Source organism: Podarcis vaucheri, assembly GCF_965113315.1.
Source record: "Podarcis vaucheri genome assembly, chromosome: 2".
NCBI classification, from domain to species: domain Eukaryota; kingdom Metazoa; phylum Chordata; class Lepidosauria; order Squamata; family Lacertidae; genus Podarcis; species Podarcis vaucheri.
In genome coordinates, this window is record NC_138760.1 from 68,906,642 (window position 1) to 68,932,635 (window position 25,994).

At 42.5% G+C, this 25,994-nt stretch overlaps 1 long non-coding RNA gene across 1 annotated transcript in view; it reads left to right on the top strand.

The window, feature by feature from the left end:
- Nucleotides 1–17,044, top strand: part of LOC309526014 — a 135,047-nt gene extending 118,003 nt beyond the window's left edge. The window contains exon 3 of the long non-coding RNA XR_014216617.1: nucleotides 16,782–17,044. This is a non-coding gene — a long non-coding RNA (uncharacterized lncRNA). The remainder of the gene's footprint in view (nucleotides 1–16,781) is intronic.
- The last annotated feature ends 8,950 nt before the right edge of the window (nucleotides 17,045–25,994 follow it).

Genomic DNA, 25,994 nt, shown 5'->3' on the forward strand with positions numbered 1-25,994 from the left:
ATATTTACCCCTCCTGCATTGTCCCATATAGTATGTTGCGTTCACCTCTTTTCACTTCATGTTCCCTCTAAGCAACAATACTGGCAAGAGCAGACAGTGAGGAGAGGCATACAAATCAGGAAGCAGCACAAAAATAGGACACTGGGGCCCTATGCAGGTATTGAAAGCCTCACACAATTAGAAGCTTGTGTGGGGAGAGCAAAGATGTGTTCCCTGCTGTCTTCCATACATTGGAAGCAGAAGGTCTGCAGTGGGGAGCTACAGACTTCCCACATAATTTAGAACCCTAAATCACGGGTGCTAACTTGCAGGGTTCTAGAACTGCATTGATTAGTTGGGTAAGCAGAACAAAGTTGTGAGGGAGTTAGATGCAAGTCTTAAGGGGAGCGGGTGGCGTTGTGGTCTTAACAACTGAGCCTCTCGGGCTTGCGGATTGGAAGGTTGGCGGTTCGAATCCATGTGATGGGGTGAGCTCCCATTGCTCTGTCCCAGCTTTTGCCAACTTAGCAGTTTGAAAGCATACCAGTGTGAGTAGATAAATAGGTACCACTGCAGCTCGAAGGTAAACAGCATTTTCGTGCGCTCTGGCACTCATCATGGTATCCTGTTATGCCAGAAGTGGTTTAGTCATGCTGGCCACATGACCCAGAAAGCTGTCAGTGGACAAACACTGGCTCCCACAGCCTGAAAAGCAAGACGAGTGCTGCAACCCCATAGTCGCCTTTGACTGGACTTAACTGTCCAGGGGTACTTCACCTTTACCTAGATACAAGCCTTACCTTACCTTTCAAGAGGGGAGCTTCCACACTAAGGATGCTTTCAGAGGTGGGGATTATTGCATTAGTTTTCCCAATTATAATGCAAGCACTTCTGGCCCAGGTACTATTACTCCTTTTACACTACACTGTTGCATCATGGGTATCTGGCTTTTTGATGGATATACTGCCATGACATACTATGTTTTAAATGGTGGGAAGAACTGTTAGGCCAGAATATCACCCCAAATTCCCTGTTGGAAAATTTTGACCCAAAACTCATGTGATTTTCTGGAATGCAAGCAGATTTTTTTCTGGAAGCAAATAAAACAGAAATGAGTGTGCTAAATTTCCACTGGTTTTCCAGAAGTGGCTCTTACATTATGCAGAAGATCACATAAAACATGGGAAATCTCAGTTAAGGAAATATTGATAAAATGGAATAAACTGTTGTCTGAATGCAGCCTAGATGTTCAGTTTGGAATAACCACATTTGGAACATGCATTCTCCACCATGGAGCATCTTCATGACACAATCGTCATTGCTCTTTTAGATCTCACCCATGTTTTTTCCCTTCAAGACAATAGAAAATCCAGCATTTTTTTAAAAAAAAAGAAGAGAAAAGAAAAGAAAAGCAATCTCCAGAGGCGAGGATGGCTTTTAGCACTATAATTTCTGAGAGGTGTGATTTTGATCTGTGCAGTGACATTTCGTAGGTTGAGTGCTATGTCCACACCTTTTTCCTTCCCTGTCTTGTGTTCAGTTCCACCTCTCTTACTTTTCTTCCTGTTCGTTGGAAGCATCTGGCCTGCCAGAGTAATGCAGTGAAAAGTTTCCCTTCCTTTCTTTTTCAGTTTCAATCCAGAAAATTGGTTTCCCTTTCTCCTTCCTTTTCCCTAAGCAGCCACTCATTTTCTGTCTTCTTTTCCTGCACCCTTAGCTGCCTTTTCTTGTTTACATTGCTATACTATGCCCTCTTCCAGCTTTGTAGAGATTGCTCCATAAGCAAATGGGGCCCTGCCCCACCAAGCACAGTCTCTGCTCAACCATCCTCCACATGCCTGCCTCCTTACTCAGGAGGCAGGAAGGAGGGTGGGGACAAAACCAGAATTAGTTGGCTCTGCCTATTTCTGGCCCTGCCTCCACCTGCCCTTGGCTCTGGCTCCACCTACTGTCTTACCAGTCCCAATGGGCACTAGCCTCCACTGCGCTAGCTATAGTACGGGCATCTGGCTGATGAGCAGCTCAGCTAAGAGCATGGCTGTGGTGGCAGCAAGGAAGATGTGGAGTCCAATGAGAGGAGCAGTCAGCCCCCAACCCATCAAAGGATCCTCATTTTCTCTTTGGGGTGAGGGACAAGCCCTGTTGCACAAGCAGAAATACTTGCACTGCTAGGATGTTGACTTAGCACTACACTGGGTACAAGCCTCTATCTTGCAAAAGCAAATTGTCATCCCCTTTTCTTCTACATATCTTTCGCTTTTATTTCCAGCCAGACTTTTAATATATAAGGCGGCTTAACAAGCAAACAAGGACGTCAAGCTTCAAGCAAAGTAAAACAGGAACAGTGCAGTTTAAAACCATTAAAAGCCACTTCAAACATTATATTATTAGCAGGTGCACATTAAACACACACTCATTATGTGTACCCGCTTAGTATCCTTTATAGTCACTTCACATATTTAGCTTGCATAGACAATATGGATACATGAAAGAAGGTATTTAAATTAATATAAGATTCAGCCAGCTTTTGAATCTGGTTCAAGATCTCATCCTGATCTTTAGCTCAGTAGTGGAAAACAAAGAACCCTTTTAGTTTCTGTCTACATATCAGCAAGAGGTCTTTTATTTAATAGTCATTATCACTTCCTCCATGGTTGATCCCATCAATGTAACATTCACAACCTTCTTCCACATAAATGGATCACATGTTACATACTATGGAAAATTGTCGCATACTCTCTGATAGGGTGGGCTAGTGTGTTATATAATCACTTGATTCTCCACCTGAAACATAGGCAGAAGATGGAAGCATTATTTGGACTAGCCTGAGAGCAAGCACTGAATGGAAGCAGCAGTGTTGCCCTTTAGGAAACATGTAAATGGGTGCTCAGTGTGCACTCCTTGTGGTTCTACAGCATGTAAAGTTGATCTGAAACAGCTTCATGAAATGTGGTATATGTGCTGAGAGATATCAAGAACAGCACTGATGTAACTCCAGTAGAAAATTGGATATGTGTATCTCCCTATACGAACTCATAGAAATCTTCTATTTGATTACATCAGTATGAGTTTAATTTGAATTCACTTACGTGAACTTCCATATCTCTAGCCAGATAAATATGTCAGAAATCAGATGCTTCTCTGCAGAGCATCCATAGGTTCCCACACTGATCTTTTGCTTACCCAGATGGAGGGCAACTGAGAGGTGACGTAATATTCACAGAGCGATGTGTGGTGTTGGCCTGTGGTGGTGTGGGAGAGAGTGCCATGAAAGAAAAGTTATCTCCCATTTCTGGTGATGCACCCTACACTTTCAGAACTGAGATGGAAGCAAGCTGTCATCTGTTCATGCGCTGCAGATAGATGATGCAACAGATTCACAAGATATTGTTATGGCTATGCGCCTTCTAAGGAACGCTTGTGCTTTATTTGATTTGTGTTGCTTCAGTTATTTATCCTGGCCTTAAAACATAGTGTGCATTCTGGGAAAAGATGGTGACACTGGTTATACAACAGTGCCTTCCCTGTCTCTGTCACCTTGTTGCTTAGTGCAAACACTTTCTATTTACATCTGTCGGCTCGAGTCCCTCCTGATTCTGATCATCCTTCCGCCAACATGAAAAGCATTGATCTCAGCGGTGTTACTCCCAGCTTACACGTCCGGAGCTAGCCCTGTGTCTGTAGCTATAGGGATACATTGATATTCCATGAAAATCGCTTCCCATAGGGCATTCTGCCCAAGATGAGCTGTGAGTGCCTTTCCCATCCTCCACCCGGGAAATTACCATTTACAAGGGCACCCTGTCAAAAAGGAGGAGAGTGCTTATACTGATGTGCAAGTTACATTTGGGAAGAACTGAAAATCTCAGGCAGTGTTAAGGCACGCTCTGCTGTAAGCTGTTGGAGTGTTGCTGTCGGAACGCAGCCTTAATAATCATATACATATTCAGTAAGCATAGCCTTGCAGTCCACATCATAGTCAATCTGCTGTACATGTTCAGCACTACAGCAACTCGTTAAGGCTAAAATGCAAATTACAAGCTACATTCACCACTCTATACAGCAGTTGCTAGATGCCTCCTGCAGGGAGATGGTCTGTGTCACCATTACAATACCGTACCAAAACAAGTGTATGGGAGGGGGGGAGAAGGGAGGAAATAGATCAAAATATGCTGATATACGTCGTAAAATGTTTCATAAGATAGTTGTGTGCTAAACAGCCGAACTGTGCCTAGGCACTAATGCTGCCACGCACAAACATTATGAAAATATTTCATGAACTTGGGTGCATGGGGGTGTGGGATTTTTTTCTTTTTAAAGGCTACAGATTATTTCCTGTGCATGCTACTCTACTTTATTTGACTTTCACAAATTGCAGTTTCTGAATCAAAACAAACATGGATTACCTCCATTGTTCCATATCGTCATGGCTTTTGCCATTCTGCTTTTCCCCCTTAGCACTGCCCTGGTTCTTTATCAGTATGATGTCCAAGTATGTGGACTAACCCCAGTTCACACAAAATATACAGCAGGTGGTAGGTAGGTGGAACATGCACACACACACGGTTCTCAGGAGGGTGAGTGAGATCTGTTGGTCTCTCTATTGCAGTGTTGACCAAACTTGGGTCTCCAGCTGTTTTGGGACTACAGTTCCCATCATCCCTGAGCACCGGTCCTGTTAGCTAGGGATGATGGGAGTTGTAGTCCAAAAACAGCTAGAGACCCAAATTTGGCCAACACTACTCCATTGACATGGTAACTATGATCTCTGTGGTGTCCAGCATGCAAAGAGACAAACAGGTGATCTTCACCTATGGCAGACAATATCCTAATAATCATGGACTCTCTTTCTCTCCATATCAGTACCTAGGAACAGCTCAACTGTTTAACACGCACATGTTGAACAGACTCAGTATTTAATAGAGAAATCGGCAAAAGGGACATTGTTTGAGCCCTTTAACGGGAACAAACAGAAAAGGAAAGAGTTAATAAGGCAGTCATTTGAAAAGTGTGTGCATTATTTATTACATATTTTTGACTTCCAGAACCCTGTCACAATTCATTTGCTTACATTTCTCTACTGCAAAAAGCTGTGAGAGGCTCCTGAAGTATATTGAAAAATGGAAGACCATCCAAGCATCTCGCAGGGTGCCTGCATCTTCTTCACATTGAGGGTCACACATTCACCCTTGACTTTAATGCAAAGCCAATTTCTATCATTCAACGATTCTGATTTCAAACTGCATAGCATCTTGGAATGACAGGTTTGTTAGTCGTCCCCCCCCCCCGCGTGGGGTCAAACACAGTTTCTTCATCAGTATGACCTAGACCGTCAGACTTTCACCCCTTAAGAGTTAAAATCACAAAAACTACAAAAACCATCAACCGACATTGCCTTTCATTTTGCAATTTCACTGTGCAAAAGTAATTTATTTATTTTTTAAAAAAAAAGGCAAGTCACCAACTCTAATTGCCTTTCTACCTGCTTCCTAGGAATTTGGGGTGCCTTAAATTCTCACATAACACCAAAATATCTGTTTGTCATTGAAAGCAGGGGTAGGGAACCTCAGGTCCAGGAGCCTCTTTATCTGGGTCCCAAGTCACACCCCATACTGGTCTTGCTCCACACCTCTTCTCCAGTTCTTCTACCTGGCTGGAATGCTTCTTGCTTCCTGGCTAGAGAAGTGTTTATGTAGAAATGCCTGACAAGACATATAGGTGTGTAGTCAGAAGCTAACATTCCATTTTCCAAAGGTGAGTCTTGGAGTATGGTACCCACATGAGAGCAAAGAAGTTTTTCCATCACCTAAGAGAGAGACCAAGAAGGAAGGTCCTGGGACTTGAATCAGAATCCCCAAGAAATCTAGCCCAGAAAAACAGTCAGCATCAAACTGATGTTGGAAGGGAGTTACTACTGCAGAGAGCCTTCCTCTCTTTATCCTACTGAACTGCCTGCAGCGTAGAAGGGCCTTTGAAGAAAAGAGAAGGCTTCTCCATCTTATAACCACTGGTGTATAGCAAAGGATGAATCTGCTGGGTTAATACCTCCTTCTAGATGAAAATTAACATCCTTTCCAACCGCAGCCAATCAGTCCCATGTATGCAGGAAGAATTTTGCTAGAAACGTGCATGGGTCTATTTGCAACCAGGGAAGGCTTGCTAGTTATTGTCTCTGTTAAGCTTTTATTTTTCCCTTTCAAGTTTCCTTTGATTTCTCTGGTTTGTATGGAAACACTTTTCAAAAATCAGGAACTTGGTGTGATCACAGATTTTAACCATTAGGATCACAGAGCACTCTCCCTTTACAATATGCCCCCACCCAACATTTTCAACTGCGTTGACTATTCTTTTGGTGAATACCCACTGCCCAAATCCACAAGGAGCCTGCTCCTTTCTTCTCTTTCAATGCCTTGTGAAATCTTGTCTAGAAGCTATTCAGCGCCTGTGCTGAATAAACATAGCAGGGAGACAGTTTGAGAATTGTTTTGGTGTGTTTCTTTTCAAAGCTATTTATTCTCAAATTACTGCACTGCTTTACTATCCTCCTCCTCCTGCAACTCCCAGCAATGTATTTTTCATAAGTTCACTGGGAAAAGGCCAGATTTGTTTAATATTCTGTATGCCGGCTTAATAGCAGCAGCTCTAGAGATGAAAGGAACATCTGCAAATATTTGCTAATATTTCTGGTTCTAAAATACCCCACAATTTAAATTCTGAATGTGAAAAGTCTTAACTCTAATTTCAAGTGTGTTAGATTTGTTGGCACATCTCAACTGTTTTTGCTTCTAGCCTAACAGACAGATGAAACCTCATAAGTATAACCTTGTCAAATGTTAGGTCCAGTTGAAAATTATCTATCAAATCCAGGCTTACATTAAGCCTATTTGCATTTGAACTGTTAGCTGTTGTCCAGTAACATACACCATTGCATAACAGTTATTAGCAACTATCAAATACTAATACTATCACATGACAATTATTAGATATAACATACCATTGCATGTCAACCAAGAAATGGCATCAGAAATGAAATATTGAAATAAATTGTCACCATGTTAAATATGCTTATCAAATATCCAGAAAATATTTGATAACTATTCAAGAATTCAGAGAAATTTTCAGAGCTCCAGATAGCTCACAGTCTTTCTCAAACTTAGTTGAACTCTAAGGTGCTACTGGAGAATTTTTTAATATATATTTCGACTGTGTCAGACCAACATGACTGCCTTCTTGAGTCTTTCTATGAATATATGTATGTATATTTCATTGACTTCAGTAGACACAGATGTAATTTGAAGAAGAAGATTTCTGGTAATCAGAAATACACTACTTCTGATCCTAGAGGTAGCCATTAATGGGCACATCATCTATGAATTAGTCTAACCCTCATTAATTTGTCTAATGATCCAACTCTAGTAGATATAGAGAAATCAAAGAACCAGTGGCGGAGCTTCATGCTCCAGCACCGGGGGGGCGGAGAGCAGGCGGGGGCGCGGCTGACATGCATCCCGGGGGTGTGGCATGTGTCCCAGGGTGGGGCACACATCCTGGTGGCGCCCAGCATAGGAGGGGGGCCCAGCTGCCATGGCACCCCACGGGATCTGCCAGGGGCGGTGCGCTCCACCACACCCCTCTTCCCCACCCAGTGCCAAGAACATGGTTGAGTGGGCAAGGAATAGTCAGGTCTTTTGTATTCTAAATGCAAAAAAGAAACCTTGAGGTATATGTGTGGGTAGGTGTGATCTTGGGATTTTCTTTTTTCTTTTTAAAATAATTTTTATTAGCCGGCCAATCACATCAAATCAAATCAAATCAAATCACATCACATAAATTCTGAATTACCAAGCCGAATTTTAAATTTTGTTGAGGGAACCCATATTTCAAGAACCAAAGGGGGATTCTGATCATCTTCTTGCTACTGCGTTAATGTCCAAATCAGTCCAAACAAAGTTCGTAATTCTATCCAGACTTATCTTGCTGTTTCCACATCACATCTTGTTCATATATTTTCTCTTTTTTCTTTATGATCTCTTCTGATAGTCTTCTTAAGCAGATAAACACCAATAATAATCCTGTGTGAATTTTTCCGTTCTTCCAGTCCTCAAATCAAGATGGTTTCCATATATCATCGCCTTCATAGATAACAGCGCTCTTTCCATCATTAATTACAGAACTGTCGTTCTTAAGTCCCACTGAGGAGTTTCATCCACAATATAAAAACAGCTCTATTTCTCTATTTCTCCTCTCAGACTTAAGTCCTCTGACAGAACGTCCCAATATGGCGACGGTATTTTTAACTGCGTCATTCCAAAGCCCTTATACATTCCACGCTCTTCTTAAAACATGCTCTGGTTCAAAAGTTTATCTCCACACAGCCTTAAATCCATAGCTTAAGTCCTTAAAACAACATTTCTGACTTGTGGGTGGGTGGGATTCTTGTTTAATCACATAAAGGAAAGAAAGGAAGGTTTTTCCCCCCTCCCCCATCAGTCCCTTTGCCATACCGAGTCTTGGCGTATCTTCTCATGATCTATACTTGTTCCTCCGACTCGTCTTGTTTTATCAGAGATCTCTTCTGTTAGCAGTCTTTACTCCCCCTTCTTCCTTGAAATATGTGCATTAGCTTCATCCAAAGTATTTCTTTTGAAGTTCTTGCAGCTAGTGGCGCGGATCAGAGACAGTGTCCAGGAGTGACGAAATCCCACAGGAGGGCATTGTGCCTAGTGCCCCCATCCCCACAAATTCAGGGGTGGTGTAGGGCACAGCAGGCAAGGGCAGTCCCCCACATAATCCTGGGGGGGCGGTGTAGGGAGACTATTTACTCCCATCACAGCCTCCAATTTACCTCGTGTGGGTCGGAGAGATGTTATTGTCAGCCATCTTCTGATGCGCCCCTAGTGGTCCCCCGTGATCTTGGGATTTTCAGTGAGCAGATCATGTCAGGCTTCACAGTCCAACTCAGTGAAGGATGCAGGAACAAGTATTTCCTTTGTCGAAATGTGGGTGCCCTTGGCTGCGTTGGAGCTCTGAGCATATGTGTTGGTAGTCACATGTACACAAATGGCCACTGAGTCCGACTGCACACACGAAGGTTGGGATGTTAGAGGCAGGCAAGGCAATCAATGGCAAGCGAAGGCTATGAACTTTGTGAATAGCGAGGGAAAGTAATGTGAAAGAAGAAGGACAGATGCAAGGCAACAGGGTTTTGTTTGGAGGCCATTATATTGGCTATACTGATCTATAGACATTGTTAGTTCCCTATTTCCCTGGAGAAATCTTGATGAAATTGGTTTCCTGTATTATTATCGTACATTTCATTCTCTGATTCCAATCGAAATTTACTACCCAGTGTTTACTTTACTTTTTCTGGGTGTGCAATATTTCAAAAAGGCGAGATAAGCTCCAAAGTGAAGGATTTACATCTTTTATCCCATGCAAGGGGAAGAGACATAAAGAATTGGAAAGTAAAGTTGTAGATTAGGATGTGAAAAGCTTATCAGGAGGGAAATGGTGGTGTGAAATTTTAAAAAGGAATGCAAACCTATCCTCATTTATAGAGGATTTACTAGACTGATGTCACGGCATAGTTACTCATCAATGAATTTATTCATTACATATCTCACAGCTTTTTCCATCATGGATCTCAAGGTGGTCAACATGGTGGTCTCCCACCAGACACTGACCAGAGCCAGACCTGCTCGTCTTCAACTAAATAGCTGCCTTATGTGCCCTCAGATCATACCATGAAACCTAAGTGACAAACTTTCTCTGATTTGAGACCATTAACCTGAGCAAAAATAGGAAAGGAGCAGGTAGCACTTTGCCTCTTTTTAAACCTATTTACAGGGATTTCCAATTACAATGTTTAGGGAAGCTTTTAATGTTTATGTTTTATCACTTTTAAAATTAATTTTCTGTTGGGCTGGGGAAACCCAGCCAGATGGGCAGGGTATAAATTACTGCTGCTGCTGCTGCTGCTACTACTACTGCTAATGTGCATATATACATACATACAGATAAGTTACAGGAGAATAGAGTTTCCCCCAGGAACTTAAATGTTTAGAGTTTTTAGAGAGGTTGAAACTCTTCTCTTGCTTACATGACAACATAGTAAAAAAATAAAACGTTTTACAATTGTGACCATTTCATTAGATTTAACTTTTCAGAGTACCTGGGTTTGATTAAGCTACATTTGCACTCTGATTTTCTGGTTGTAAATTTTCCATAGCGCTGCTAATGAACTTCCCAAATGCACCACATTCATTTTCAATCATTTCTTGTGCATCAGGTAGATGAGGTCATAAAACTGTTATACTTCTCCATTCATTCATGCTTGAGCAGAAGCTTCTTTCAGAACATAAATTTCTATTCAATGACAAAGAACACTAGATTCTATTTCATTTTTGTTTGGAAGTAGCTGGAGATGAATCCCGCTTCATTCATTCCAGGAAACTTAGCACTATGAATGGGAGCTGGCAAATGATGGCATTACATGTAACAAGTTGAATTCTGGGGGCTGAGACTGTTCTGCCGCATCCCACTCTAGTATCAAAGACCTTGTACAGTACAACCATGCCATGGGTTTAAAGCAGTATCATGCCACTTTAAGCAGTCATAACTTCCCCCAAAGAATCATGGGAGCTTCAGTTTGTTAAGGGTTCTGAAATTTCTTAGGAAACCACTTCCCCCCCGCTACAATTCCCAAAGTTGTTTAACAACTGATTCCTTTGCAAATAGTACTTCTATGAGGAGAATAGGGGTCTCCTTACAACTCTCAGCACTCTTTTTTAAAAAATGTATTTTTATTAAAGATTTTCTTGATTTACAAAAGTGTGTGCAATGTCTCTCTCTCGTATTACCCTCCCCCCCCCATGCAACATTTTTACAAATCAGTTTCATTTCTTGAGACATTAGGGAAAAAAGGGGGAAAGAGGTGGGGTGGGTGTGGGTGACGATGTTTCTAATTTACTTAATATATGTAGGGTTTGGTGTCAGCGTTGCTTGTGCAGGTTCTTTGCTGTGCACTCTCAGCACTCTTTACAAACTACAGCTCCCAGGATTCTTTGGTAGAAGCCATGACTGTGTAAAGTGGTATAATAGTGCTTTTAATAGAGGTATAGTGGTATAATAGTGCAGATGTGGTCCATGTTTGCACCACTGTCCTATTGCCTGTCTTCTATATTGCATTTTGATGTTTCCCATTGAACCTGCACAGGGGAATTATAATGGCTTTCTTCTGCTTTAGTGAACCCTCAGTGACTTTGTGATAGCTGTGACTGCTACACCAATTCTGATTTTCATCTCAGACTTATTTGCATGCCTAGCAACCAAGAGTTAAGGATAAAGAAAGCAGCGAACAGCAGGTGGTAGGTTCCCTGGAAACATGACTGCGTGAGACTGCAGCATTTGGAGAAGTAGGGGCAGAAGATCTCAGAGAGAAACTGGGGGTTGAAGGGCTGTTATGTAACTAGGTTCCACTCAAGGTAGACCTATCTGGAATTAATTGTTTCCCTCAATCTCAATGAGTCTACTTAGGTTGATACAACCAAAGGAGAAGAGATATATGGCCTCTTTTCCACACGCAGTTGGATTGAATGTTTTATTTGATACTACTAGCCTCATACTTGGCATTGTTCAGGAATTCAAAGGAAAAAAAATCAGTGCAGTTTTCAAAATTCTGAATTGAGGTAGTCAACTGAACCTTTCAAAGCTGGACCAATATTAACCATTGATGCCAGCTTAAAACTAGTGCAGTTTTGAAAGGTTCAGTCTGCCACCTCAATTCAAAATAGCATCCAATTATAGCCAAACAAAGATATAAACCTGCTCCTTGATCTTAGGAACCATCATGCAGTATTTGGTTAACAAAATCAATGCAGTTTTGGAAGGTTCAATCCACCATATTGACTAAAAATGGCACCCAAGTGCATAGTGAAAATACAACTTTCCAAAATCTATAATAGATGCAAGCCCTGCAACTGTTGCTGCTGCATTAAAACCAATTTCCCCTCTCTTGCCTTAATTTCTTCTAGCCGAGCCAAGAAGGACATTAACTTGTTCTTATTTTGATTTTATTTCTTCTCAGTTAAAAGTGAGCGTATAAAAGATAATGTTTGCAGCATTCAAGCATATGCAGCAATACACATCTTCTGCAGTTGATTAAGCTCTGGAGCTGAGTCATTTAGTATCCACCAAAACTGTTTATTGTAAGTATTCTTCAAGACTGAAAACACTGTTTTTTAATTATGCAGTTTGGGAAAGAACAGAACTGACACACCACAACACTGGCATAAATCACAAGTTATTGTTTTCTTCCCTCGTGAGAAACGGGAAATGCAGCTTCGCCCATCTGTATAAACCTTCTTAATGAAGGTTTGCTGTGGACTGAGTCAATGAGAGCCAAAACAGGTTTAGAAACACATAATTCCTGAAGAGTTGCTTCATTACACTGATTAAGAGTGGAACGGGTTGCTGAACCTATTCCTCACTGTCAGAGACCTTACCTACCCTTGAAGATTTCAGTTAGTTTCGGTCTGAATTGGCTATTTCAACTCTGTAAAATGGCTTGTCCCCATAGGGACCCAAAAGGTATGCCTGCCTCTTTGGTTGATGGAGAGGGGAGCCATGTTTATTGTCCCTGCCTCTGGTCCAAACTACCCACTAGCCTGAGTGAGGCAGCTGCCTCAGGCAGCAGATGCCCTGCACCTCCTAAGTTAGCTTGCTGCCTTGAGGTGATTCAAATAAGATTCAGGACACACCTGCACTGTACATTTAAAGCACTGTGGTGCTCCCTTAACCATTATGGTTTCCCCCAAAGTATCATGGGAACTGTAGTTTGCTAAGAATGATGAGAGTTTTTGGGAGACCTCTAGGCACCTCAAAGAGATACAATTCCCAGATTTCTTCCCTAGGAAGAGGGACTGATTCTTAAACCATTCTAGGAATTATAGCTCTTTGAAGGGAATAGCGGTTACCACTTTAGCACCCTTAACAAAACTGCAATTCTCAAGATTCTTTAGGAGAAGCCATGACTGTTTATCATGGTGGTTTAAGGGTATAGAGCAGATGAGGCCTAAACTAGATGTGAAGTTGGCTCCTGTACATAGAATATGAGCACCATTTTGACCTTCATCTCAGGAAGCAAAATGTTTGTGGCCCGATTGGCTCTGTCTGCTTTCCCCACCCCCACCCCCACCCCACACCCATTTATTGTTTTATTATTAATTTTTGTAATGTTGCTTGGTTTGCAAGCAAATGTGTGGGCTAGGACAGCCCAGCAAAATAATGTTTTTGCAGCATTCTAAATGTGGTAATTACAATTCAAGTCATCATCACCATCAATTTGCATAACATGTCTCTCTTTGCACAATAACACAGAGCAGGGTTATTTGGGAGGAATGGAATGAGAGCAAAAGCTGCAGGGTCACTTAATTCCTTTGGTTGTCCCAAAGAATTCTCTACAAACACAAACACAACCCCCGTCATTTTCTAGCTACTACTCACAGCCAAACTATAAATCATCCATAGAAATAATATGAGATACTGTAGTTTTGGAGCTGTTTGGAAAGTTTCAGCATATATTGTCCAGGTTTCAGGGAGTTCATGTTGAGATTTCATGATGCATATATCATTTTTGGCAGGGCTGAAGTCTGTACTAGTTGCTTTTCACAGAAAGAATGAACCTTCCCAAGGCACACAAGTGCAGTAATATTGTCTGTACTATACAGCCTTGTCCATGAATGTTCAGAATGGAACATCCTTTTAACTGGGTGGCTAATATGCCTAGGGCATTTTTAATGGTCCACATGAGTGACAGAGAATGTGGACCAGCAGCCACAAGTAGCCTGGATGAGGTCAAACCAACCAATCAGGAGTTGGCCTTGGTAAACTGATTAAACATCTGGAAATGAACAAGGAGATGCCTAGTAGGGCTATCACAATTTATAGACAGTGTAGGATGCTATTTCAGTGGGTCAAAGAGAGTATGCTATTCAACCATACCTCATTTGTGATGATCTAGTCACATTTTTTAAAATTTTCTGAATAAATATCAAGTTGCAAAAACTCACTAAAATAATAATAGTAATCCTTCCTAGAAACGTGTGGCATTTCTTCCCTTTGCACAAATATGCTTTTAGTGTTCCTCAGATCAAGAGGATTTTTATTTATTATTTCTTTATTTTATTTATATCCCACCTTTCTTCCAAGGAGTTTAAGGTGGTGATACATAGGCTTCCTCTTCCCCATGTTATCCTCACAACAGCCTAGTGAGGTTGGCTAGGTTGGGAGGCAGTGACTGGTTCAATGCCACTCAATGATGATGATAATTTATTATCTATAAAGTATTATAAATAATTTATAAATAATAATACTACTCTGGGCGGCTCCCAACAGCATATTAAAAACACGCTAAAACATCAAACATTAAAACTTCCCTAAACAGGGCTGCCTTCAGATGTCTTCTAAAAGTCAGATAGTTGTTTATTTCCTTGACATCTGATGAGAGGGTGTTCCATAGGGCAGGGGCCACTACCGAGAAGGCCCTCTGCCTGGTTCCCAGTAACCTCACTTCTCACAGTGAGGAAACTGCCAGAAGGCCCTCAGTGTCTGGGCTGAATGGTGGGGAGTAGAGACACTTCTTCAGGTATACTGTGCTGAGGCCATTTAGGGCTTTATACGTCAGTACCTTTATGGCAGACTGAGGATTTGAACCCTAGTCTCCCAGGTCTTAGTTCAACACTCTAACCACTATACCACACTGGTTTTCATGCAAGTCATGCAAGGATACAAGGCCAACAGTGCTGAGGACTGCTGTATATCAATGGAGGGCTTATAATCAAATTCAGTTGACTGAAGTGGCAAACCTGCAATCTGTCATCCATGTGAAATATTTGGGATCTTGTTTTCTATGAGGATCAGCTTGTCATATTGAAGAATATCCACCATTGTGGGTAGGGCATACTTCAGACTGCGTGGTAGAAGGGGGAAAGCTGAGCTGGTCCTCCACCAGGCTATTACAGTGCTGCTCTGAGTAATTAAAACATGAACGAGAGTGTCAGTGGATGCTAGAAACTGCCGTCTTCTTAGGAGAGAATTATGGCCTAACTTCCATCATTTAATGCAAGGACACCTTCTAAAGTGGCTGTATGATTGCACAGCGTAGTAAGGTATCACCTGGTAAATGGTTGTCTTGTGTTTCCCAAATGGACAGATGAAATTGTACTGTGCAGGGTCTTTTGGTGTCAGGCTGTGTGGCTTCTCTCTGAAACGACTATGGTCACACCCACACCATTCATTTAAAGTGCTCTTATGCTACTTAAACAGCTGTGGAGATTCCTGGGAACTGTAGTTTGTTAAGGATACTGGGAAGTATAGCTTTTAAGGGCCAGCATCCTCAACAAACTACAGTTCCCAGGAATTTCCATGGCTGTTTAAGTGGTACAGTGGTACCTCAGGTTAAGTACTTAATTCGTTCCGGAGGTTCGTACTTAACCTGAAACTGTTCTTAACCTGAAGCACCCCTTTAGCTAATGGGGCCTCCTGCTGCCGCCGCGCCGCCAAAGCACGATTTCTGTTCTCATCCTGAAGCAAAGTTCTTAACCTGAAGCACTATTTCTGGGTTAGCAGAGTCTGTAACCTGAAGCGTATGTAACCTGAAGCGTATGTAACCTGAGGTACCACTGTATAAGAGTGTGGATATGACCTAGATCCTGTGTAAGACCAATGACTTTAGAGCTGTTGTTTAAGACATTCTGTAAAAATATCCAGCCTTCCATATCCGGCTTCCCATTTTTACAGCTGTCTAGAATCCCATTTCAGAAATCAGTTGTCATGATTTCGTTGTCAAAAGATGTCAAGCATTTCACAGCCATAACCCACATGCAGCAGTATTAGAGCAGATTTACACTTTGCTGATTAAACCAGGTAGAAAAGGAGCCTGTTTGAGTGGTGAAATGCGTGTTCAGCGTGGTGAATATTTAACAGCATGCATGTGATGGAAATGGCTGGGTTTCCCTGCATTAAAAATAGAAGCAGCAATTAGGAGAGGATTATGGCCTAACTTCCATCATTTAATGCAAGGAAACCTGGCTATGCAAGGCTGCATTCCTGTACTCACTTACCTGAGAGGAAGCTCCATTGAACTTAGCAGAACTTGCTTCTGAGTAGAAATGTTTACACTAGACATCCATAGCAGCGGTGGGAAACCTCAGACCTGGGGCCAAGAGTGGCCCTCCAGTGCTCTCTGTCTGGCCCTTAGAACTCTCTCCAGGCCACACCCCTCAGTGACCCTACTTCACTTTCCAGGAATTTTGGTCTGGCTGCCCTGTTTTCATTAAGCCTGATATTGCCTTTTGTTTGGATGGAGTGTAGAGAGGGGGTTGTGAGTGTGTCTAGAAACTAGTCTAGTGTACAAAGGTAAAATATAAATGTCTTGTTTGGTCTCATTTTTGCCTCTGGCATGTGGCACTTGGGAAGTTGCCTGGAAGTGAATGTGGCCATTGGGATGGAAAAAGTTTCACACCCACTCATCTGCAGGATTGTACATTTATTTATTTAACTGCTCTATTTGTGTGTGTCTGCGTCTCTCTCTCTCTCTCTCTCTCTCTCTCTCTCTGTGTGTGTGTGTGTGAGAGAGAGAGAGAATTATGCCACAGTACAGTACTTAATGGGAGACTTTTCCCCTCACACACGATTTTAATGCCTCTCCCTTGGGGAATGTAATGCAGGCCAAAGAGAGCATCCTGCATTAAATGCCTGCTTAATTTCCTGTTGATTTGTTCATTCTCTCTTCATCCTTTCAGTCAGTGGCATTCAGAAGCATTTAGCCTCTACGTCTTTTCAAGGTCAAGCCCGATGCTATATGTGCTTGGAAATCACATGCCTCGGTCATATTACATGGCACTGTGAGGCGGCGAGACAATGAAGCCATGTGCGCAGGGACCACAGCAGCCTCGCGATGTCACAGCGATGAAGCAACCAAAGACGATCAGCTCTCATGAATCAGACTGCTCCAAGAGGAGGCAGCACAGTTTGGTCTCCAGACGGTGAGCCAGGCAAGCGGAGAAGAGCTGGGGTTTCTGTCTGCTTTATTTTGTGATCTCTTCTTATTTACAAAAAAAGAAAAATAAAAAATAGAAGGAAGCCAGAGATGCATTCTGCCCCCCCACCCCCGTTTCACTCAATGAGAGATTCATTCTGATGATTTATTTGTATTGCATCTAGAATCCACTTTGCAGTCATTAATTAGTACCCAGGAACTAATTAGTTCTCCAGGTAGGCAAGCTGAGTGGGCAACTTGTGTCAAGCCAGCCTGCGTTTGGCACATAATGTTCCATGACCCTTAGCCAGGAAGGAGCCGATCGTAGAGAATGGCATCAGATAAAGAGCAATCAGGAAAACAGAATGGGAGATCAATGGTCTACTGAGCCCATTTTCCTCAATGACAGCATTTGTCAGGTCACCCTGGCTTTTATTGTGAAGCACAATGGTAAAAAACTAGAATGAAAACAACTATGATGTTAGGTCTGTGTCTTAGACAACAATGTATAGAATGTGAATCAGGGAGTGGAGAGATAATGATGATTACGGCACCATCATTTTACACGGGGCTGCAAGCCAAAAGCATGGGTCCCTGTCCCAAGGCACCTCCAGTCTGTATTTCAACAGTGTGGGGACCCATATGGGGGGGGGGAAGGCAAGATAACAACAGATGAATATCAGTGGACACAGTTAGAATCATTGAATCATAGAATTGTAGAGTTGAAAGGGACCTCAAGGGTTATCTAGTCCGACCCCCTGCAATGCAGGAATCTCAGCTAAATCATTCATGACAGATGGTCATCCACCTCTGCTTAGAAACCTCCAAGGAAGGAGAGTCCACCACCTCCTGAGGGAGACCACTCCACTGTCAAACAACTCTTACTGTCAGAAAGTTTTTCCTGATGTTTAGTCGGAATCTCCTTTCTTTGTAACTTGAAGCCATTGGTTCTAGTCCTACCCTCCAGAGCAGAAGAAAACAAGTTGTATGTAGTTTGCCTACTCTTCCCTTTCCACTTTCCCCTTCTCATGCAGACATACTCCTTCCTGTGTGGGAATCACTTTCCCAAAGAGGTCACCCATGAAGTCATGATATCAGTTGGAAGGCAAGTGTCATATGAATGGAGTTGATTGCCTATTCAGTAATTTTCTTCCAGTTTTCTATCCTCTCTCCTGGTAGGATAGCTTTTAGTTGGAATGATTAGGTCTAAGTGGCTACTGTATCAATAGTGTTATAAGGGGGAAAAAACCTGCTCCCTTTCCCTTATGGGGTATCCATTAGCCTGTATAGAGTCCTTAAGTAGGTTCTCTGTCGGTAGGAGAAAATAACAGAGGCCAACCAGAGAATATTGAGAAGCAAAGAAGCTAGTAAGCATGAACTTTTATTAAACTGTTGCAACAGGATCCCCTACTCACCCCACGCAGGGAGGGAGGAGAGGAACCCAGAACAATGGTGTGTAAGCTCTTATATAGACTTTTGAAATTGCCTACCTTGTAGCTCAAGACCAACCCCCAAAACATCATACATACATCACAGAAGGAGGTGGTCTGTAGCAGAAATACATCACAGGGGGGCGGTCTATCACAGAAATCCTGTCTTCCAGGAAACCTGACAATGGTCAATCATTGCTCTACCTCACAGCCTGACCATTCCTTTGTTGCGATAAATGCTTTCATTCCTGAATCCAGGTCACAGGCTCACCCTATTTATACACACATACGCCCTTAAGACAGGTAAGCAAAAGACAATGGAGAGTCTTTCCCATTTCCTTCCTCCTTACAAAGAAATATTTTAGGCCAATTTGGGAGAGTCAAAATGGTTTCAGGATTGCTCTCCTATACTATTTCAGACACATGGTTTATATACTTATGTATGTTTTTGCCTTGTAAATTTATTAACATGTGGTTTATATATATATATAAGACCTTAGAATTCCTATAACAATAGACAATATGTGGGAGAGCACTGTTGTGGAATGAGCCCCACACAGCCTGGTATTTTTATATGTGATATGCATATGTATTTGGTATTGTACTCAGGCCTCATTTTCATTATGGAAGGAGACTTAAGGATTACGCCCATTTCTTCTCCCCTCTGCCCTGGAATAGGTTGGTTAAGTGAATCTTGCATTCATTATCCTAAATAATCGTTCAGTATGAATTTGGAAAGGCTCGTTTGGAATGTGCTGTTGGAATGCTCTAAACTTTTGTATTGGGAAAGGGCTTGCTTCCCCTGGGGGGGGGGGTCTATAGTGCTGCCAAGGCATTGCTTGTTTGCAGTTCTTGGGAAGTGGAATTAAAGGTATTACAAAATTCCTTAATATATAGAATTTACTGTGATGTGATAGTATCCAGGAGCACTCTTGCCAAAGGTCCGAGCCTTGTAAAAGGTTCACTCCAGAGCTGAGTCAAAATTTATCAGAAGACTTTTTTTTTCTGATGAAGAGTTTGGAGATCCCCCCCCCCCCCGCCCTCAGCCCCTAGCTAAAAAATAAATAAATGTCTGCCTTGCATAATGTTCTTCCAGAGTTTTCCACCTTTTTGTGTGGTTTGTCTTCCATAATTACTCCCTTTCATGATGGTAGGATTGCTCTGATAATCTATAAATGAAGCATAAAAAGAATGCTAGACTAACCAGAAGCAGACCAACCAAAATTTGAAAGCATGGGAAAACAAGAATGGAAATTGCAAAACAACAACAACAACAAAAAAACAGGTTAAGTGTGGAAACAATTAAGATTAATCTGAAATAACTCCAATTAATGTTCGCAAATGCACAGTGTTTCTCTTTTTACCAAATAACACATTGAGGCTAATGATGACATATTTCAGTGTACTAAATGTAGCAATGAGCTCTCCTGGGTAAAGTAGAAAGAACTTTTGTGAATACAAAAATGAAAATGCTCTTCTTGGACTTGGCCATCACTGGCAAAAGTGCTATTATATAAGAGATGGAGAGCATGTCAACATAATAAATGGGTTCTTATAAGATATTCCAGATGAGTCCAAACAGAATTTCCTTTTATCAAGGTGTTAAAAAGCTCTAGCAATTTTATATTCATTTTCCAGAAAACAGGAGATAATATGTGGACAGTTTATCTATCTCCACTAATGTTTTTGCAAGATTTTAAAATAAAGGTTTTTGCCGCAGGAAGCAAAATTGCTTCCCTGTACCTCCCCATTCTTGTATTGTATTTTGTAAAACCTTTCCTCTCTAATAGGCAGCTTAAAATATTATTTTATTTCGTCCACTGAAACCAATTTATTTGTTTGGCTACCAAAGACCAGTGCACAGCATCACTACACTTCTGCTCTACGCCATGGCTCCACATTGGTTTCCCATCAAGCATGCATGCAAACACACAAAAAGTTTATTTCCCCCAACTGTTCTCTTTGTAATAAATGACATATTTAAAGTCAAAGCAACTGGAAGGAGGCAAGAAGCCATTGTGGGCCCCTGATTGAAATTGGGACCATTGGTGTTAGATTGGAGCTATGCAGGGATGCCTTTTCTTCAAAGTGAAGGTGGCAAAGTGAAGAACATAAGATAAGCCTGTTGGATCAGGCCAGTGATCCAACAAGACCACCATCCTGTTCTCACAGTGGCCACCAAGATGCCTGAAGGAAACCCTCAAGCCCCAGAACAAGAATACTCTCTCCTCCTGTTGTTTCAGTTTGTTGTTGTTTAGTAGTTTAGTCGTGTCTGACTCTTCGTGACCCCATGGACCAGAGCACGCCAGGCACTCCTGCCTTCCACTGCCTCCCGCAGTTTGGTCAAACTCATGCTGGTAGCTTCGCAAACACTATCCAACCATCTCATCCTCTGTCGTCCCCTTCTCCTTGTGCCCCCATCTTTCCCAACATCAAGGTCTTTTCCAGGGAGTCTTCTCTTCTCATGAGGTGGCCAAAGTATTGGAGCCTCAGCTTCAGGATCTGTCCTTCCAGTGAAACAATGCACCACCGAAATGGTCCATTTGGATGAAACGAGGGAGGTGTTTTAATGAGGATGACAACATGAGGATGCTGTGAAGAAAAAATGCATGCATGAGCAGTGCCATGTCTAAGGAAAACTGCTCCTGGAAATTATACATATTAAAATCATTCCAGCAATAGTAAAAAATAATAATTGGATGAATATATTTGGTGTTTCAGAAATATAGGAATGGTGGATCCCAGTAAATAATTTATATGTCATTTTATATGCCGAATCATTTGCATTTCATATCTGAAATCTCTCCTGGTTAAAATACTCATACAAAGTATTGGATAAGAACATAAGGCAAGCCCTGCTGGATCAGGCCAATGCCCCATATAGGTCAGCATCCTGTTCTCACAGTGGTCAAGTAGATACCTTTGGAAAGTGTGCAAGAGGGGCAGGAGCACAACAGCACTCACTACTGTTGGATACACCACTATACAGATTTTGGTCTGCTCCAGGGGCCACCCCCATTTGGTGCATCATCCCATCACTTCCTTTGACTGCAGTTTACCGACATTGTGCCTATTTTTCAACCAATGCCACGCATCTGCATACCATGCACAACTCAAACCTTATGTAGTAGAATCACAGAGTTGTAGAGTTGGAGATACGGGGGTCCATAAATGACATTCACATAAAATGTGTTTTTCTACAGGTGGAAAACCTGAGGAGAGATTCTGTGTATGCATATGGGTGTCACTGCTCCCTGCTGGAGTGAGATGGAACTGCTATCATCTGACAAAGGATTTCAGGAACTAGAACGTAGAATTGAGGTTTTATTCAGCACCATGGACAGGGACCAAAAGCTTCCTTGGGTTCCACATTGACACTACCGTTGTTTTGAGCAATACTAGTTTGCAGTGACCATTAGCAAACACAGAGGTGTAAAATCAGTCCCAGGGCTAATGCAGAACTTAGCTTTGCCTACAGACACATTAAGAGGGGTATTTGAACAATTTTTATAAACTAGGTTTTGAATACTTGGGGCTTTGGGGCTACTTCTCACAAGGTCATTCTTGATCATAAAGGCTGATATGTTGCTCCAGGGGTCTTCAACACAGTGCCCACAGATTCACATGTGCCTGCAGTGGCATTTCCTTGTGCCAAAAGGTTCCTTCCTTCTTCTTTGAGCCTATTATCTCCAGGCACCAGGATACGCAAGATCATCCCAGACAAGGCAAGGACCTCCGTTGCACTTCTTCTAAATCACCCTTCTCCTTCAAAAGTACCTGTGACTGATTCATTCTTTCACTCTCTCTCTACACACACACACACACACACACACACACACCTTACACTGCAGATGAAATTAGTCTGTCATGAAGCTGACTCATAGTTTGTTGCCATGTATTGTATCTATTCTCACACACTCCTCCTTTGGTCACCATCTTTGGTCTGTTTTAGGAGAACTGGGTTGTCTACAAATGTCTGCAGCCTGGTGGAGAGGGGGGAACAGAGACACAAACCAAGCAGACTGCCACAAATGAATGTGGGCCTCATTTAAAATTGTATTATTTCACCTTTATTAGATTACTTCCATGTTATTAATCTAAAAATTGCATAATTCTTGGCATGATGCAGACAGAAATGTAATCTGTTCATCAACAAAGACAGTCACTCACCTGTGATTTCTTTAATTGAGTCACAGGCCTAGCAGGTATCCTCCTTGCCCTACATGAGGAAGTTTCAAAAATGCAAAACTCCTCTCCACCTACAGTCAGTATGAAATGGTCCAGTCCACAAACACTTTAATCACACAGAGAGCTTGTTGTTTAAACCAGGAGCAGGCAGTCTTCAGGCTTGTTGCATCAACTTCATTAACAAAAAAACAAAAACAAAAACCCCTAAAACTAAAACTCCAAGGTCTACCAACCGAAACTACGTACAAAAGAGATAAATTAGAATTAAATAAGAATGTGACAGTGAGCACATTGTGTTCAGTACCTGAACTGAACAGTGCCTACACTGTTTTCACACAAAACTCCTGGCTAACTTTTTCATTTTAGCAGCCTGATTCAGGCGAGGAAGTAGTTGTTTTGTTGCAACTATTGATCAACATTTGGGAGTCAGAAATTCTGGCTGATCTACTTACCACAAATCAACCAGAGATCTACTGGTAGATCCCAGACTACCAGCTGCTCATCCCTGGTGTAAACCATCTTGAGACCACTGGTTTGGCCCTTCTGTCCCCCTGACAGAGCATTTGATGATAGCAGAAGTTTCATTTAGGAAAAGGTTTGATGTGCCTCAGGTGGCAATTGGTGATAGACACAAGTCATGCTGTATTAGTACTTCCTCTAGAGTTTTGATAGGGACAGATCTGGTTCTTTGGAAGGCATTTCTGATGAGTCACCACTTCACTGCAGGTACAATGCAGGCAGGGATGCAGATTATCATGCCGGCCAGAACTTAGTCTAGAAGAAAGAAGAATGGGAAAGTGCCACAATGAAGAGGTACTGAGGAGGGTCACTGAATCAGGTTGAGAACATAACTCTCAGAGATGGTGCTCATCAGAGTGCCGTGGTGAGGTATGGCAGCTGTTATGCCACAGCCAAGCTTCCCTGGTACAAGCAAAAAGCACTCTGACATCTGTCGAGGGAAGGTGCATGCTTGCAATGTAATTAGTGGTTATTAACCAAATTACCTTCTCCGATTCTATCCTAGCAATTTTTAATGATCCAGTGCCAAGCTGTGTGGATTTCTTTCCGAGTCCGCTTTTGCAAAACGCATTTTACAGCGTCATCTCGGCTCCTATCCATGCCTCTCGTCCGGAGGGAATGTAGGGTTTGACAAAGGGGAAACTGGGTACCTCTGGAGAGCTTGATTTTCACATGCACACCCTTCCCAGGCTGTGACATGAGGGCAAATGATAAGTTACTGCTCTCTCCAGGAACTTTATTAGCATTGTAATGGGTGGGTGAAGGGTGAACTGCAGTGGTCTGACAGCATTGCCACCGACACAATGTATGACCAGGGTTACATTTCCATAGCAAAAGCATCCACACTGAAAAGGACATGGAGGGGAGGGGGGTGGCTCAGCATTTGGGAGAACTGGGGAAACAATGAAAGCGGGGTCTTCTCTGAAGGCGTTTGGCCCTTGGATGTGAACAAATAAACAAAAAACCCTTTTCTTGTTGCCTTTATTTTTGTGCATCAAAGGGGTGGGGAGGGGGTGGGTGGAAGAGGGGGCGGTGGTTGTTGTTGTCATGGTAGGCACCGGGCTTTTCCACTGCAGTATTGTATTCAATATTCCAATCACCTTGCAAGTCAAGAAGGCTCGTGGAGCTTGCGGTAGTGTCAGAGTGAAAAACGAGCCATGGCGTCACGCTTGGCCAGCCGCTGGCTGTCGGTTGCAGATTGAGTGCCACGCTGCGGCGTGTTTGGTTTCATATCAACCATTTCGGTTGCAGCATTTGGAAAGGCACACTTCTCCCTTTCTTTCCTTCTCCAGCAGAAAAATCCAATGACAAAAGATTGGGGACAGGGGGGAGACGGACGAGTGTCACCCCTTGTTCCAGCACCTTGGCTTCTGCCTGCGAGTTGTCAGTCATTTGCGCCGGAGGAGGAAGATGAGGTCTGAGACTGCATGGTGGGTTTTGCTTCCTTCTCCCCTCTCCCCCCCTTCCCCATCCCCACCAGCCAACGGCACTTGACCCCACCCATCCCAGTCTTTAATATCGATTACTATTTTTATTCTTCTCCTTTGCATTTTTATTTATTGAGTTCCGAGGTGATGGTGACTGATGGGGTTGCGGGGAAGGGAAGATCATTCTGGAAGCAGCACAGCCACGAGGGAGCCACAGACTCTCCTGAGTGCTGTTAAACAAAGCACATCATGTATTTTTACAGATAGCGCAAGCCAGGCAACCATGATATTTGCCTGCCGGAACTGTTCCGTATGGTCACGGCGCAACCTATTTCCTCAGCTCTGCAGAAAATCAATCAAAGAAGCAAAGACACTTTCACGATCTGTAGGTGTTTGTGAATTCTGAGGTGGGGACTGGTGAAATATGAGAGTGTGGGAGCAATGCCTTGAGGGAGGACCAATGCTGGAAAATGATGTACAAGTACTTCACACTTTATATATTTCATGTGGAATTCTCAATAGCTCCTGTGACTGGGCTGCTCCCCAATTCTGCACCCCCAGCTTGTAATACATTTCTCCAAAGTGTTGTCTTAACACTGGTGGTTGGTTGACACACACATATATATCACTTGATTTTTCAGAGCTTTATTATCACATGCTTAATGGCTGGCTTGTACTAAATAGGATTTTTATTTTATTTTTGTATTGTGCAGATATATTTTAATGATACATAGCTACTAGTGTCTTCTTCATTAGACGAGCCAAGTTGGATCAGGACAGAGCAATGGCCCATCCAGTTCAGCGGCCTCTTTCCCACAATAACCACCCAAATATTCCTGGAAAGTCCACAGGAAAGGTATGAACATCTCTTTTTGCCCCTACCCCACACTACCCAGGCACTGGGATCCAGAGGTCCACTGTGATTCCACTAGGCTACCATGGAAAAATATTCATGAACAGACCTATTCTCTATGAGTTTGTTGGACACACACACACACACACACACACACTCCCAAGCTACATCTTGGTGCAGATTTTGTATGCTGCTTTTTATGCACTGTGTGGAGAAGTATTTTGATTCACTTGTCCTCAGTTTATGCTGATCAATTTTACCTCAGAAGCACAGCTTCCGTAGAAGTCAGGAGCTCCTTTACAGAAGTCTGGCTGACTCGTCCTCGGCAAAACTTGCTCTTTTCAGTGGTGCAGCCAGGTAATTTTAGAACCGGGCTTAGGAAGCAATACTAAATATGGGAAGCCAATGACATTTATGTAGGCTTAAGGAAAAAATGCCAGATGTAAACCTCATTCAGGAGAAAGGCTACTGCCAGCGGAGCTGGCCCAAGCCCGGCAGAGGGAAAACTTACCTTTAAAAGAGAGTTTGACCTACATCACCCTTTTTGCCTTGTAAGTTCT